Here is a 10,352-nt window from a genome sequence, read left to right on the forward strand (position 1 = left end):
GGGGTCAAAGAGACCGTTGGATGTAGATGGAAAGCATTTAGGTTAAAGCCAAAACCCAGAGGGCCAATCAAAGTTCTCCTATCCCCACACTCTGATAGGTTAATATTGACCTCCCCCCCCCCTCCCAAAGAAAGTAAGTCTCCATTTCAAATCATAACTGCTGGTTGCTATTGCTGGGAGATACAGAAGTAATGATCACAAACTAGCTCTTTTAGTTTTAAGAAAAGTGATCAGAAGATCAGTGACAACCTTTTTTTTTTTTAATCCAACAGAATATTGACCTGACATGGCTGTGACCAACCAAACCAGGCAGCTACGCACCCTCCGAGTTCCAGACAGGCCTGTGTGATATCTGCGATGACTGTGGACTTTGAGTAGTGCCCTCCTTTCTGGGACATCTGAGACATAAGGTGTACGTACATGTTGTGTTTTTCTCAACACAGGCTGGTTGTGGTCTGTGCTGCTACCGTGCCTCGGCTGCACCATCGCCAGTGACATGAACGAGTGCTGCGGTGTGGTCTGAGCATGGCGATCCGCAGCGTCTCAGGACCAAATACAACATCAGGTAAGTTTAAGTGGATATAATTGCTGGTTGAGTGTAGGACTCCATTAAACAATGTAGAAACAGCAACATTATTGTCAGTTAACACTGAGTAATGATAGTCCTACCTTAGTTGTGTAAAAACACCTGTACAGTATACTGTGGAACAAGAGTAGAGGTTTTAAGATGCTTGATCCCACATCACATGCAGTACTCTGATCCTGTGCTAAGTAAACGTAACTACTATGAACTTGTAACAACTATACACAATAACACAATAAGTCAAAGTTGAGTATAAGTGCAACACAGTCATTTTGAGACACTTTAATTCATAGTTTGTAGAGGCACAGGAATATATAAAACTAGGAAAATACAAATAAAACGTCCAAAAAATAAATGTAGTTCTGTGTTTTTAGCCATGATAGACGAGACTTCACAGAAAGGATGGATTTGAATGTAAGCATTTTGCATGTTGACGTTTTTATTTATCTTAAAGCACCATTGTGTGAAAGTTCTGCTTGGCTTACTTGGCCAAGCTAGATTCTTCTCACGTCGCCTTATTTTTATTATTTTGGGGGGGGGGGGGGTTTGAGAACCACAGCTGTGGCACTGTTAATATAGAGACCGTGTGTGAGGCTCATATATTTATCGACTTTCTGTTACTCAAACGGAATCAACTTCCTTCTGAAAAAGAAAGTACTGTTCCCTGGTTAGTCATCTTTGTACCCGCATTAAAACACTAGGATAACCCCCCCCCCCCCCCCCCCCTCTTATTGTTTCCAGGGGTCACTGTGTAGTGACTTTATGCTGTACTTCTGCTGTCCACTGTGTGCCACCTGCCAACTGAAGAGATATTGACCGCAGAAAGGAGCAAGGCTTTTCTGAACAGGTAAGCTCTTGTAACCGCTCCAAAACATCTACACTTATTTAGACACGTCAACATAGCTCTATGTTTGTGGAACTGTTGAAATGACCCAGACCGTTCTTGATAAAGATGTTTACGAAGTGGCATACGTGTCATTTAACTTATAATGTTGTTGTAATTGACTATTCTTGGCTTTTTTTTTTCTTTTTTTGTATCAGCTACAATCCTCGTGAGGGAAATGACATTCATCACTTCCAGTCAGTTAATCATTAGTCCGCTGCCTGGAGTGGAAACACCTTCTGATTTATTGTTACGGTTCACTAAAAACATTTAAAAGTGTATTGTGCTGTCCTGTGCAGTTGCAGATGTGGATTCTGTGTGTTCAAAGGTGTTCTTTATAACAAATAAAAAATTGAATTAGAGGTAGTCTCTTGTTTTTTCCTGCTTGGATTTTCACACAGTCTGGCATTGTCTAATGCCGTTTAGGGTGCAAGTTTCCTGTTTTGAGCTCTGGGATCATTTGCCACGTAAGTCCAAATTGGAATTGTTTTGAATTGCAAACTAATGGCCCTCAGTTGAACTTTGTTTAGTGCTATAAGAAATGACCTTGTATCCAAACACGCATCTTCCCCGATACCTTCAGTTCTTTATGGTTACCTGTGCACATGTTACCATTGGCTGGCACACCTAAATGGAAACAGCCATAAAAGGTTGACAAGCTCTTATCAAGTGCCACACCTTACTTATAGTTACCAGTCTAGTAAGAATTATGGCATGAGGCACTGTTACCATGTATCAGGTAGTGGCTACACAAACCATGCTTCTAGCATGATAAATCCATGTTGGTTTGGGATCTTCGGGGATTTGTATAAAGGTATGACATCTTCATACTTTCACCTACAGACGTGGTTCAATTTTAAAACGTTCCTTTCGTTATCAGGCTATGGCTTTGGTGTAGACACACACACACCACACACACACACACACACAACACACACACACCCACACACACCACACCACACTCACACTCAGACACAAACACACACACCCACACCCACACACACACACCACACACAACACACACTCAGACACGACACGACACAAAACAACACACACACACACACACACACACATGCATACACACTCAGACACAAACACTCACACACACACACACAGCTTGGCGTTTTTCAAAATTTTTAAAAGATAAAAAAAAGATTCTCCCTCCCCCAATGTGGCTGCATCCCATAGCAACCAGCAGTTATGATTTAAATGAGACTTACTTTCTTTGGAGGGGGGGGGGTCATATTACCCTATCAGAGTGGGGTATGAAACTTTGATTGGCCCTCGGGTTTGGCTTTAACCTAAATGCTTTCCATCTACATCCAACGGTCTCTTTGACCCCGTGTCTAAGCAGGGGTTCTCAACCTTTTGCAAGCTGGGCCCCCCAAAGCTGGTTCTTGCAGTTGGGGCCCTAGTGCCACCACCACGAACGAACAACGAACGAACGAACGATCGATCGATCGATACATCATTAGCGGTAGGTATGCCTATTATCATACTAGTCTATTTTAATTGGCAGTAGTACCAACTTCTAATGTGAGCTTGCAGATATTATTATTATAGTAGTAGTATTATTAGTATATTATGATGTATTTAGGCCTATCATCATACTAGGCATTGCTATATATTTATATGAGGTTCATGCTTTATTGTTGTTATTATTGTATTATTATTATTATATCATCCTCATCAGTAGGCCTTTATCATACTAGGCTATGCTATAATTGGGAATTGGCACCAGACCTCTGATTTAATTTATGCTTTTTATTGTTATTATCACTAGGTCTAATAGTAGGCATCATCTGCATTTTTTAAAGAAGCTTGCAGGTTGGTGATATTAATGTGAGACCTGAGCCTGCTTTGCCTTGCAAAGATCCTCAATTCTTGGCTCAATGTTTGATAAACATAGCCGCAAATCATCCTCGATTTGTGCACGATTACGGTATTTAGTTTTAAGTGCAGTCATTTTTGAGAATCCTGCCTCACACAAATATGTTGACGCGAAAGGAAGGAGAATCTTCAAGGCGACGTCCCAGAGTTCAGCGTATTCCTGCATCAGTGATGCCCAGAAGGACGAAAGAGGGCAGGAGCTAAAGAGTTCCTTCAGTCGACTGTCACTGTTCAGCTCAATAAGCTGTTCCTGCATATCCATTGATAGCTCGTTTGCTGTGCACACAAACGGATCTCGAACCCAGGCAAAAGATCGATAATCCTCCTTAAAGTACGTCGCAAATTGTTTTCTCATTGCTGACAGGTGCTCAGACGCTGACTGAAATAGGGAGGAGAAATCATGTGACGCGCCTGCATCGGTGATAAAGTCTGCAAGGCTGGGGAACATGTCGCAGTTCCCTCGACTGAAGCGGCCATGCCAGAGGTCTAGTTTTTGTGTGAAGGCGTGCACTTTGTCCGCAAGGAGCAAAATGTGAGTTTCGCGGCCTTGCAAAGACAGGTTGAGGCCATTCAAGCGGTCAAATATATCGACCAAATAGGACAGAGATGCAAGCCACATAGTGTCATCCAGATGCTTCGCCAGATCTGATTTGATTTCTGTCAAAAACCACTTCACCTCCTCTCGCAGCTCATACAACCGCTGTAACACCCGCCCCCTGGAGAGCCGGCGGACTTCAGTGTGCAGAAGCAGCTGTTCGTGCCCTGACCCCATCTCCTGCAGAGGACCCCAACAAGCGAGAGTTTAGGCGCGTGATTTGAATAGATTTATTATTTTCACGGATTGGTTCAGCACGGACTCAAAGAGAAACCGCATTTTTTTTTAGCACTAGTGCTCGCGATGGACCATGCAATGTGTCCATTTCACAAGTGGAGCTACTTGCTGACCGCGAGCAGCGAGGCCACGCTCACGCCCCGTCATAGCCTGCGCACCATCCTGCATAGGCCAACGCATCGGTCCCAAGCCACCCATTTTCACGGATAAAAATATCAAGGACATTGAAAATGGCTTCTCCTGTAGTGTGCGACTAAAGAGGCCGGCAAAACAGGACATCCTCCTCAATCGCCTTGTCTCTCAGATAGCTGATACAGGTGAGGAGCTGTGCCTGCCCAGCAATATCAGTGGATTGGTCCAGCTGCAGCGCGTAGTAAGGACTCATTTTTTACGAACTCTATCAGTTGCTCTCTGATATCATTGGACATGTCTACAATTCTCCTAGCGACTGTGTCATTGGACAGTGGTACTGCACCGAGTTTGGCTGCTGCACTATCGCCTATCATTATCCTGCACATGTCTTGCGCTGCCGGCAAAATGAGAGTCTCGGCGATTGTATGCGGTTTACCCAGTTCACCGATCCTTTTGGCCACTACATACGATGCCTCCAAACACTGTTTAGACACAGTGCTGTGCACTGAAATGGTTGCCTGTTGCTGATGGAGGCCATCAAGCTTTCTTTTAAAAGCAGGGATCTTCAACGGGGGTCCGACCCCTAGGGGTCCCAGAGTCAATGCAGGGGGGGCCTCCAAATTATTGTTAATTCTTGAAAGTTTTCAAAAAAAATTAAAGTTTCTTGTGAATACAACATATTATTAACAAAATAAATTAAAAATAAACACTGCTGATTTACTGAACTATAGTAAGGTAGTCACTAAGGCCATCCACAGTAGAGCCCGACCGATATATCGGCGGGACGATAATATCGCCGATATTAGGCATTTCCCCATCTATCGGTATTGGCATTTATAATGGCCAATTTAATAAAAAAAAAAAAAGTGAAAAAAAAAATGAAATCAGAATTATTTATATGCAATAAATGATTCTGATAAATGAATATAAAAAAAGGACTGTCAACCATGTTATACGCTTGTTGTTGTATAGTTTGTCCAACCGAGGGCGCTCTACAACCCCTGTGGCAACACGATTATTTTTGTTATTGTGTTTTTGTTCAAAGGACTTTAGGTTTCATATCTTAAGTTTGTATTTTATATACTTTTATTTATCAGAACTTTACACTTTCTCTGTTCTGTTGTGACAATAAAACAAATTATATGTTTTATTTAGGTGAAACTCTAAATAACTACAAATACTCATGTTAGGGAAATCTGTTCATGTTTTGTAACGCATTTCTGGATTTTTAAAAATATATACTGTATACGACCGTATCTTCGCATATCAGATTTTTAAATAACCACATATTTGTATCGTTATCGGCCTTAAAATCCTTTATCGGTGGGGCTCTAATCCACAGTTACAGTTCACTCTAAGGATTCATTGTGCCACATGTAGTTTGACATTAAAACATGATAAAATCATCCAACAACTAGAAGGCTATTTTAATAGTATTATACAGAGAGTATAAAGTATTCAATGCAAAAAAAAGTATATACAACGTTATTGTATACAGTGTATGTAGAAGGGGTCCCTGCAATATCTCGCTTTCAGTTAAGGGGTCCTTGGCTTAAATACTGAAGACCCCTGCTTTAGACATTATTTTTTGGTCAAAATGTAGGAAATCTTGTGCCTGTCGCAGACATGTAACTATGGAGTCTATCGGCACTGAATTGTTGGCTGGATCAGACCAACTGTCGATAGAAAACTATCAAAAGAAATATCTGGATCCTTCTCTGTGGAAACACCATAGCACAGGAGAAGAGTGTCATTGGTCATGCTGGCCACACCCACCAGACTCAGTGTAAAAGTTATCATCTCTGATGGATTAAGACACTTACACTGCCACTGGCCTCAATCTGTTGTTCAGGCCTCTGAGTTCTACCGTCCTTCAACCATCTGGTAAGATTTACCTGCCAACGACTGCGTCCTGGGAAACACGCAAAGATAACTCAAGTCCGTATTGTTTGATGTTCAAAAGAGGTGTAATTAGTTCTGTTTGCGGGAAGATACAGAAGTAATGATCACAAACTAGCTCTTTAGAGTTTAAGAAAATGATCAGAAGATCAGTGACAACCTTTTTTTTTTTTTAATCCAACAGAATATGACTGATCATGCGTGGACCAACCAACCAGGCAGCTACGCACCCTCCGAGTTCCAGACAGGCCTGTGTGATATCTGGAAGACTGTGGAACTTGTGAGTAATACTCCCCCTTTCTGGGACATTTGATTAAAATGCACACTGTTAAGACATGAAAGATGTACCGTGAACGTTGTTTTTCTCAACACAGTCTTGTATGGTCTGTGCTGCCACATATGCCTCGGCTGCACCATCGCCAGTGACATAACGAGTTCTTCCTGTGTGTCTGAGCATGGCGATCCCAGGCGTCTACAAACCAAATACAACATCGGGTAAGTTTAAGTGGATATAAAAGCTGGCTGACTGTAGAGTCCATTTGACAATTTAGGAAAACAGCAACATTATTGTCAGTTAACACTGAGTATGATAGTCCTACCTTTTAGTTGTGTAAAAACCCTGTACAGGTATACGTGGCAAGAGTAGAGGTTTTAAGATGCTTGATCCCACATCACATGCAGTACTCTGATCCTGTAGCTAAGTAACCGTATAATATGACAATGGTACAACTATAACACATATAACACGATAAGTCAAAGTTGAGTATAAGTGCCAATAAAGTTATTTTGAGACACTTTAATTTCAATAGTTTGTAGAGGCACAGGCATATATTAAAATATAGGAAATTACAAATAAAAACATCCAAAAAATAAATGTAGTTCTGTGTTTTTAGCCATGATAGACGAGACTTCACAGAAAGGATGGATTTGAATGTGAGCATCTTTGCATGTTGACGTTTTTATTTATCTTAAAGCACCATTGTGTGAAAGTTGTGCTTGACTTACTTGCCAAGCTAAATTCTTCTCACGTCGCCTTTATTTTTTTATTTTTTGAGGGGGGGGGGAGGTTGAGAACCACAGCTGTGGCACTGTTAAATATAGAGACCGTGTGTGAGGCTCATATACACTACCAGTCAAAAGTTTGGGGTCACTTAGAAATTCCCATTGCACTCCATTATGACAGAATCCCACTGATATCAGCGCATTGTTTTTCTAACCAGAGCAGCAGTTTTCATATTACATCATGTGCTTACTAATTGCAAAAGGGTTCTCCAATGTTTTCTTAGTTATTTTTTAAAAATTATATCGATTAGTAACAGATGTGACTTGACCATTGGATGAATGGTTGCTGATAATAGGCAATGTAGATATGCATTAAGATCAGCCCCCCCACTCAGATCAGCTGGTATTCTTTCTATCCGATCAAATATAAATTGTAAGTGGCCCCAAACTTTTGACCGTAGTGTATTATAACTTATATTACCTTTCTGTTGCTCTCAAACGGATCAACTTCCTTCTGAAAAAGAAAAAAAAAAAGATTGCGTTTCCCATGGTTAGTCATCTTGTACACGCAATTAAAGCACTAGGATAACCCCCCCCCGTTGTGTTTTCCAGGGGTCACTGTGTTGTGACTTTAGGGCTCCTATTTCTGTCCAATGTGTACCACCTGCCAACTGAAAGAGATTTGACCGCAGAAAGGAGCAAGGCATTTTCTGAACAGGTAAGGTCTTGTACCGCTCCAAACCATCTACAACTTATTTAGACACGTCAACATAGCTCTATGTTTGGGGAACTGTTGAAATGATCCAGACCGTTCTTGATAAAGATGTTTAACGAAGTGGCATACAGTGTCCATTTAACTTATAATGGTGTGGTAAATTGACTATCTTTGGATTTTTTTTTTAGTGTAGCAGCAACAATCCTCTGAGGAAATGACATTCATCCCTTCCAGTCGTTATCATTAGTCGCTGCCTGGAGTGAAACACCTTCATGTTTATTTCTTACGGTTACATAAAAACATTTTAAAAGTTGTATCTGTGCTGTCCTGTGCAGTTGACAGGATGTGGATTCTGTGTTCAAAGGCTTTCTTTATACAAATAAAAATTGAATTAGTAGAGGTAATGCTGTTTTTTTCCTGCTTGGATATTTCCAACATCTGGCATTGTCTAATGCCGTTTGAGGGTGCAAGTTTCCTGTTTTTTGTAGCTCTGGATCATTTGCCACGATGTCCAAATTGGAATTGTTTTGAATTGCAAACCTTGGCCCTCGTTGAACTTTGTTTTAGTCTATAAGAAAATGACATTATGCAAACACGCATCTTCCCCGATACTGATCAGTTGTGTATGGATATCACTGTGCACATGTTCCCATTGGCTGCACACCTAAATGAAACAGCCAAAAAGGGTTGACAAGGCTCTTATCAGTGCCACACCTTTACTATCAAGTTACCAGTCGTAGTAAGATATGGCATGGAGACACATGTTACCATGTATCAGTAGTGGCTACACAAACCATGCTTCTAGCATGATAAATCCTATTGGTTTTGGGATTTCGGGAAGTGTTAATAAAGTATGACACACTCTACCCATTATTTACAGCTGTGATTTGATATTATGTAAAATAATTTGACATGTAAGCTTTGATTTGAGGACAAGGTTTTGGATCATAACAATGGATGATGAAAGGCTGCACCTACTTTATGGGAAAAATATGATGTTATATGATGTTAAAAATGTTTGGTGAGGACACATTTCCCCACACTTTAATAAATCCCAAATGCACCATTCTTTTCTCACAGGTCAACCCCAAAACATACGTTAGTTAAAAGAGGACCTTTCTGAGAAAGCTCCTGGAAACCACAAAGTGGATTCACGACTTTCTCGTGTAAATGCGATTTTAAATGTATGACATTCAAATTTATGATTCCAAGCACAAAAAACTTAATGACACGACCATGATGTTGAACAATTTCTGTCCGCTTTGAATTTAATTCTCGTGCTGAAATTCCATGTGGAGCGAGAAAGTTTTTACATGACGCCATGAATCAAGAACCACTTGACAGACATCGCTGTGTCATCACGTTTGGTTTAAAAACAGAAGAATGTGTTGGAAATAGCTTCAACAGACCAGTTGTCCCCCCCCCCCCCCCCCCCCCCTCCCCGCAGGTTTCACTTCTTTTAGACACCTATACATGTTACTATCTGATAATCCCATCAATTTTAAACGTAACAAGTAAATAATATAAGCCCACCTAAACATTACATTGTTATCCCCCGGTGAATACTCTTTACAGATCTGAATATTGAGAACATCAAACCTGTTTCAGTTGTGGCAAAAAGTAATAAAACATGTTCTCTGAAATTTTAAACAAGTGATGGGATACCAAGGCTTCTCCTTGGACGCCGGGACTGAGGTGGGGACGTTTTTTGAGCAGGGAGACATCACTTTGGGACAGGGAGGACAGTTTAGGGGGTTCTTAAGGGGATGTTTACTGGGTCATCTGGTTTCCATGGCCTGTGCAGCCCACTCTGGTAGCAGCTGAACGGATCTTTTCTAGGAAGTTGTTTACTTGGAAACACAGAGACTGGATCTGTTTGTCCCAGGTAGGGAGGGGCTTCAGCGGCTGAGCCAGGGATTAAAAAAAAAAAAAATCAAATACATTTCCATGACATGTGAACAACAAATGATCTTGTTCAAACTCTACGTGGGACTTTCATGGCCCGGTCTATTACAGCTCTGCCCTGTTCGCATAAGAGGAAGTTGCTGAAGAGTCTGCCCCTACTGGCCACAGATAGCTAGTTAGTTAGTTTGTTGGGTCAAGTATCACAATATAAAAAAATAAAAAAAATGATAACTTTACATGACCAAAGGAAAACATTGTGTTTAAAAATATTCTATCACAATTCTGTCAATACATAAATAAATAAAAAAGCCAAGACGATGACCTCAAAAGTCTTGTTTTGTCCAAAGATGTTCAGTTCACTGTCACAAAGGAAAAATCTAGAAAATATTCATTTTTATATGTAATAATGTTTTACTTTTTCTTTTCATAAAAAAGGCAATTATTTGATTAGTTTGGCAACTAATAAATTAATTATGCATCTCTACGTAGGATCATTTGAGTCACACGGCAG

At 40.7% G+C, this 10,352-nt stretch overlaps 1 protein-coding gene and 1 pseudogene across 1 annotated transcript in view; one reads left to right on the top strand and one right to left on the bottom strand.

The window, feature by feature from the left end:
• LOC116704083 (placenta-specific gene 8 protein) overlaps nt 1-10,352 on the bottom strand; it is a 37,400-nt gene that overhangs the window by 26,849 nt on the left and 199 nt on the right. The gene's annotated exons all lie outside the window — the stretch shown is intronic.
• Nucleotides 287-1,724, top strand: LOC116704084 (placenta-specific gene 8 protein-like; annotated as a pseudogene).

The sequence above is a fragment of the Etheostoma spectabile genome, chromosome 16 (genome assembly GCF_008692095.1).
Source record: "Etheostoma spectabile isolate EspeVRDwgs_2016 chromosome 16, UIUC_Espe_1.0, whole genome shotgun sequence".
NCBI lineage: Eukaryota > Metazoa > Chordata > Actinopteri > Perciformes > Percidae > Etheostoma > Etheostoma spectabile.